The sequence below is a fragment of the Equus caballus genome, chromosome 12 (genome assembly GCF_041296265.1).
Source record: "Equus caballus isolate H_3958 breed thoroughbred chromosome 12, TB-T2T, whole genome shotgun sequence".
NCBI lineage: Eukaryota > Metazoa > Chordata > Mammalia > Perissodactyla > Equidae > Equus > Equus caballus.
The window spans coordinates 42,877,959-42,885,512 of record NC_091695.1 but is presented as its reverse complement, the minus strand read 5'-3'; the positions used below and the strand labels follow the sequence as shown (position 1 = coordinate 42,885,512).

General features: G+C 44.5%; 1 long non-coding RNA gene across 1 annotated transcript; it reads left to right on the top strand.

Annotated features, from left to right (window-relative positions):
- The first annotated feature begins 2,362 nt into the window (after positions 1 to 2,362).
- LOC138916751 (uncharacterized) lies at positions 2,363 to 5,659 on the top strand. The gene is made up of 3 exons (XR_011424121.1): positions 2,363 to 2,537; positions 2,760 to 2,940; positions 4,171 to 5,659. It is a non-coding gene; the product is annotated as an uncharacterized lncRNA (long non-coding RNA).
- Positions 5,660 to 7,554: the final 1,895 nt, after the last annotated feature.

Sequence of the window (7,554 nt, the reverse complement as noted above, 5' to 3'; positions counted from 1 at the left end):
TTTCTCCACAACCTCTCTATCATTTGTCACTCTTGGTTTTGGATATTTTTGCCATTCTAACTGGTGTAAGGTGCTATCTTAGTGTAGTTTTGATTTGCATTTCCCTGATCATCAGTGATGATGAGCATCTTTTCATGTGCCTATTGGCCATCCGTTTATCTTCTTTGGAGAAATGTCTGTTCGTGTCCCCTGCCCATTTTTTTGATCACGTTGTTTGATTTTTTTGTTGTTGAGTTGTGTGAGTTCTTTATATAGTATGGCGATTAACCCTTTGTTGGATATATCACTTGCAAATATTTTTTCCCAATGGATGGGTTGTTTTTTTGTTTCAATCCTGTTTTCCCTTGGCTTCAAGAAGCTCTTTAGTCTGATGAAGTCCATTTGTTTGTTCTTTCTCTTGTTTCCCTTGTCTGAGAAGACATGTGTCCGAAAAGATCCTTTTGATACTGATGTCAAAGAGTGTCCTGCCTATAGAAACAATAGGCTTTTTAACTAATGAAGCTGCAGCAGCTGGATATCGATTGGAACAAAAAAATGAGCTTTGATCCTTACCTCACACCCTATACAAACACTAATTCAAATGGGTTGCAGACCTAGATGTGAAACTAAAGCTATTAAACTATAACTACAAAGCTAAAAGTATGCTTCCAGAAGAAAACGCTGGAGAAAGTTTTTGTGACTTTAGGGTGAGCAAAGATTTCTTTAGTAGAACATAACAAGCATGGACCATAAAAGAAAAAAATCCATGAAATAAATACAAATCTACTCTTAAAAGACATTGTTAGCTAAATGAAAAGGCAAGCCACAGACTGGGAGAACCTATTTGCAATACACACATTGCAAATTCAAAAGACTCGTATCCAGATGTATAAAGAACTCTAAAAACTCAATAACAAAACAAAAAACAAAACGCAAGAGCCAATAATTTGAATAGAGACTTCATAATAGATGACATATAAAGCTAGACACGAAAGAGTACATATTGTATGATTCCATTTTTATGAAATCCTAGGAAAGACTAATAAAATTAATAGCGGCAGAAAGCAGGTCACTGATTATTGCCTGGGGCACGGGGTGGGTGTGAGGATTGACTGGGAAGAGGCACAGGGAGCATTTGGGGCAATGGAAATGTTCTTTATATTGAATGTGGTGATGGATGTATGGATGTATATGTCTGTCAAGACTCAGTGGACTGGGGCCGGCCCCGTGGCCGAGTGGTTAAGTTCACGCACTCCGCTTCGGCAGCCCGGGGTTTCACTGGTTCGGATCCTGAGTGCGGACATGGCACCCCTCATCAAGCCATGCTGAGGCGGCGTCCCACATGCCATAACTGGAAGGACCCACAACTAAAACTGTATATACAACTATGTACCAGGGGACTTTGGGGAGAAAAAGGGAAAAAAAAATCTTTAACAAAAAAAAGAAAAAAACCTCATTGGACTGTATACACAAATCATATGAATTATTGTATGCAAATATATCTTAATAAAATTGATTTAAAGAAACAAGTGAAAATATCTGCCTTGCCACTTCTGTACTGTCCTTGACTGGGTGTCTTCACTTCATGCATCTGTAAAATGGGAATAATAGTACCTGACTAGGTTGTTTTGAGAGGTAGATGAGGTTCATTCATGTGAAAAGTCGTGTTGTGAGCACTCCACAAAGGGGAGATAACATCATCATTGGGGGAGGGGCATCCAGCCCCTGCTGGCGCCCATGGAAAGTTACTTGGTCCCTTCTATGGCATCTTGGCCCTCCCCACCCTGAGGGCAGGGCCAGTCCAGGTCTGCCAGCACCTGATGCCAAGATCACACAACTCTTGGTGGCCGAGAGAACCTTTTTCCTAGGCCCCGATTCCTCCCGATGCCCAGGGGCTCTGTGAAGCCCCTCAGATTGACTCCCAGGCTCCCATTGGCCATCATCCTTGTGGATGCCCTTGACCTTGGCTCCCGCCCAGAAACACAGTGCAGACATCAGGGTTGTCAGCAACCCATCTCTCTGAGTTCTCTTTTCATTTCTACACCTCAGCCAGGATGGGGGCTCATGGAGACGGGGACATAAGCTCTTCCTGGGGACACCCCAACTTCTCCACTCCTTTCTAAAACCTCTGCTGTTCCTCTGTTCTCCCCTCTTTGTCCTTTTATTAGCTCCCTCGGTGGGGGGTGGTAAGTTGATCCACTCAATATCTGACCATTCATTTTTCTGAATCTGTTGTTTATGATGCTGAAACCAGCACCGTGACTTCTTTGTTCCACTGTGTCCTGAGTCAGTGACTAGAGACGGAGGGTCACAGGATAAAAGGAAGTGTGTGTGTGTTTGACTTGTGATACTATCTCAAAATGTTCTCCTGTTCCAAAGCTCTGTGACGGCAGCGTTGGGAGCTGGGGAGGAAGCGTGTAAGTCTGAGGGAACAGCACTGACATTTGATCTTGGCCTATGGCTGGACTGGAGAGAGATTTTAGAGGCAGAAGAGGCCAGAAGACGGGGAGAGCCTGAGACAGGGGCGGCGTGGGGACAACACCGTGCAGTGAGAATAGGCAAGCAAGCTTCAGGCTGGAGACAGGCAGAATGTGGGTTTAGTCAGAAGTGCCCTGGGGCTCCGGCTGTGTGTGGGGTGGGGTGGCAGGCGGTGGTTGCGGTGTGGGAGGGCTCCAGGGTTTGGGAGAGGGTAGGGGGGCTAGTGAATTGGGCCTGTCTGGCTATTTGCTCCTTTGGTGTATGGCAATGGAGAGGCTGGATTTTCTTTCCTTCTTTGCCAGGATTTGGCCAGACTGAAGCTCCGGGATTGCCCTGGACTTGTGGCCACTCCAAGCTCCAGGGACAAACCAGGACGTCGTGCAGGGAGTCATCGCAACCAGCCCTGTGGCCCTGTTCTTTGTGCGGTTACCTCATCTGGGACCACATTTCCAAGGGGTCTTAAATCTGGAATGATCCAGAAAGGTAGAAGGGGGTGGGGAGGGTGTGTGTCACTGTCAACATGGAACTTATGGTCTGTCTCCCCCTTTGAAGTGTCAACTCCCCCAGGGCTTCAACTTTGTCCTCTCACTGCCCTGCCCCAGGCACATTGTGGGCCCCCGGTAAACAGCTGTTGAATGAGTGAGTCAGGCTCTGAGGGCGTTCCCTAGGGTGCGGAGCAGCCTTCTGTCTTCTAGAAGGCCCCATAGGAAGCCAAAGGGAGACAGATTTTGACCCTACATCAGAAAGGACCTTGAAAAGCCAGAGCCGCTGTGCGCATCCTGTCGCCTGGGCTGACCATGTGGGAGCCAGAGGCAGACCTGAAGGGCCCCTGAAGGTCCTTCCAGCCACTACATGTGGGACTTGGCTCCGGGGTCACATTGTGGTAGGTAACTACAATGACATGTCAGTTCTTGAGTGAGACAGAACTGGTTTTAAATCCTGGCTCCTCCGTTAAGCTGTGTGACCTTAGGCATGTTACCCAATGTCTCTGAACTTGTTACCTTGTCTGTAATGTGGAGAGACTATTGGTCCAACACCTACCTCAGAGGCTGGCTGCACGCATTGGATTCAAATGCTCACCCCTGAACAGCACTTAGCGCCACGTCCGGCTCGCAGCCAGCACTCAGCCGACATTAGCTATTGTTACAGCGCTGGAGACGGGCCGAAGGGGCTGGGTCCCAGGGTTCAGTGAACTAGGACAAATCACATGTCGTGTAAGCCAACTGGATGACAGCCAGGAAGGGGCATGGCAGTGCTCTCTTTAAATATCCAAGTCTTGGACATTAGTTTGATACAATTTTGATTCATGCGCTCCCAGATGACCACTGGGAGGACGAGACCCAGAGATGGGAAAGGCGTCATTTCCAGGAGAGTCACAGAAACAGATATTAAATCCATAACTGGCGCAGCTATTCCTCACGTGTGTCGGGAAAAAAAAGGACGGATAACTTGGTTCCAAGTTTCTCACCTAAACAGGGAGGTTGGGGACTGGATTTCTCTTCTCTATTAGAACAACCAGCTCCAACAACAAAACTATTTTGATGGTTTTATGGACAATATTTACACTGTTTCATTCAACTCGGTGTTAATATAAAGTGAATCATTTGTAGAAACGGCCATTTTATCAATAATGACAATAAAATTGCAAGTTTGTAATATTTTAAGTGTTTAGCAAACATAATTAACATTAGGCCGACATTTTCAAATTCTCAGAACAAGAACAAGGATAAAGCGCTGACTTTGAGACCCCCACTTGGAGCTAAACCCACAAGAGAGGCTGAATTAGTCCTAAAATGGATTCAGCGTTCCCAGGGCTCCCACGCCCACTGGAGTGACCACCAGAAGCAGATGGTCCACGAAACAAAGCTTGCCCGAGTTAAGCCTGTGACTGTGGCCTGCTCTCACCAACCACTGCCAAACACAGGAAGGCAAACTGCCACGGGTAAATATCAGCAGAAACAAGAAGCCACTTATGACGCTATTATGAAAGAGCTATAAACATCCTTGTACTTTTTGTAAATGTATTTTTAAAAATTTATATTGGGAAAATGCGTAAGAGTAAAATTGCTGGTCACAGGGCAAACACAGACTCAACTTTATAAGCGCTAAACAGTCCCCCAAGGTGGTTGGACCATTTTACATTCTCACCAGCAAGAGTTCCAGCTGCTCCACAACTTCTCCATCATTTGATGTTTTCGTCTTTTTTCTTCTAGTATATGTGAGGTGGTATCTTACCATAGTTTTTTTTTTTTTTTTCCTCGAGTAAGATTGGCCCTGAGCTAACATCCATGCCCATCTTCCTCTATTTTTCATATGTGGGACGCCTGCCACAGCATGGTTTGATAAGCGGTGTGTAGGTCCAGACCCAGGATTCGAACCTGTGAACACCTGGCTGCAGAAGCAGAAAGGGTGAACTTAACTGGGGTGCCACTGGCCGGCCCCTTATGGTAGTTTTAATTTGCATTTCTTTGATGACTACCTTTTCATGTGTTTATTGATCATTTATTTGTGTATCTTCTTTTTTTTTTAAGATTTTATTTTTTTTTCCCTTTTTCTCCCCAAAGCCCCCTAGTACATAGTTGTGTATTCTTCGTTGTGCGTCCTTCTAGTTGCGGCATGTGGGACGCTGCCTCAGCGTGGTTTGATGAGCGGTGCCATGTCCGCGCCCAGGATTCGAACCAACGAAACACTGGGCCGCCTGCAGTGGAGCGCACGACCTTAATGACTTGGCCACAGGGCCGGCCCCTATTTGTGTATCTTCTTTCGTGAAGTTTCTGTTCAATTCTTTTGCCAATTTTTACTGCTTGTATTTTTATCGTTGATTTGTAGGAGTTCTTTATATACCCTGGATACAAGTACTTTTTCAGATATAGGCATACGTCAGAGATATCGTGGACTCAGTTCCAGGCCACTGCAGTAAAGCGAATATCACACTAAAGCAAGTCACATGGATTTTTTGGTTTCCCAGTGCATACAAAAGTTATGTGTATGATATACTGTAGTCAGTTAAGTGTGCAATAACATTATGTCTAAAAAAACAAGGTACATACCTTATTCAAAAAATACTTTATTGCTAAAAAATCCTAACCATCATCTGAGCCTTCCACAAGTCATGATCTTTTTGCTGGTGGAGGGTCTTGTAAAAAATACAATATCTGCAAAGCACAATAAAGCAAAGTGTGATAAAATGAGATATATTTGTATATGTGTTGAAAATATTTTTTTGTCCTGTGGCATATCTAGTAATTTTATTAGTCAGTCCCAGAGAGAAAATATGGAAAGCATGGAGGAGAGGTAATATATTAAGAGATACCGGATATGAATTTTTCACAACTGATGAAAAACATTAATCCACAGATCCAGGAAACAGAATTTATCCCAAAGAAGTTAAGTAGAAAGAAATCTATGCCTAGACAGATTCTAGTGGAATGGAAGAATATCAAAGACAAAGAGGAGATCTTAGAATCAGCCAGAAAGAAAGGACAGGTTTCTAGCAAAGGAGTAACAGCAAGCTTCTTGGCACAACAAAAGAAGCCACAAGATAAAGGAGTGAGATCTGTAAAGTGTTGAGAGAAAATAACCAAGTTAGAATTGTGTAGTTACCAAAATTCTCTTTTAAGAATGAGGGTGGGATAAACCCATTTTCAGATAATCAAGAACTGAGAGTTTCATAGCAGGAAATCTGCTCAAGAACATTTTAAAGGATGTATTTCAAGAGGAAAGGAGGGGCCGGCCCAGTGGCACAGCAGTTAAGTTCGCACGTTCCACTTCGGCAGCTTGGGGTTCACCGGTTGGGATCCCGGGTGCAGACATGGCACCGCTTGGCAAGCCATGCTGTGGTAGGCGTCCCACATATAAAGTGGAGGAAGATGGGCAAGGATGTTAGCTCAGGGCCAGTCTTCCTCAGCAAAAAGAGGGGGATTGGCAGCAGATGTTAGCTCAGGGCTGATCTTCCTCAAAAAAAAAAAAAGAGGGAAGGAAATTATCCTACAAGGATGGTTCAGGTTATAAGAAGGAATGATGAACTAAAAAAGTGACAAATATGTAGTTAAATCTGAATACACACGGTTGGTTAAAGCAAGGATAATAGTGTGGGGCCAGCCCTTTGGCCGAGTGGTTAAGTTCTCTCGCTCCCCTTTGGCGGCCCAGGGTTTCGCCAGTTCAGATCCTGGGCGCAGACACGGCACCGCTCGTCAGGCCATGCTCACGTGGCATCACATGCCACAACTAGAAGGACCCATAGCTAAGATATACAACTATGTACTGGGGGGATTTGCAGGGAAGAAGAAGAAGAAAAAGAAAAAACAGAAGATTGGCAACAGATGTTAGCTCAGGTGCCAATCTTTGGGGGGAAAAAAAGAACTTTAAAGAATAATAGTGTCTAATTTATGTAATTAAAACAAAAAGTGAAACTGAGATATTCAGTGACGCCTCTCTACAGATCATGGTGGGTAAGATAAAAACCAAAGAGATTTTTTAAGGTCCTTTCATTGTACGGAAGTGAGTGGGGCAGTTAAGACAGTGTTTTACATTAAGAATTTATTAGGTTAAATACATATGTTCAACATGATCATCTCAACGGACGTAGAAAAAGCATTTGACAAAATCTAACAATCATGACAAAAACTCTCAGCAAAGTAGGACTAGAAAGGAACTTCTTGAACCTGATTAAAGGCATCTATAAAAAAACCCTGCAGCAAACATCTTACTTAATGGTGAAGAGAATGCTTTCCTCCTAAGATCTGGAAGAGGCAAAGATTTCCGTTGTCACCATCACCTTTTTTTTTTTTTAAGGAAGATTAGCCCTGAGCTAACATCTGCTGCCAAGCCTCCTCTTTTTGCTGAGGAAGACTGGCTCTGAGCTAACATCCGTGCCCATCTTCCTCTACTTTATATGTGGGACGCCTGCCACAGCGTGGCTGGACAAGTGCTGCATAGGTCCGCACCCAGGATCTGAACCGGCGAAGCCCAGGCCAGTGAAGTGGAACGTGCACACTTAACCGCTGCGCCACCAGGCTGGCTCCAATCCACCCTCTTTTATTCAGAGTCGTGGTGGAGGTTCTAGCCAGTGCAATAAAATAAAAAATAAAAAATAAA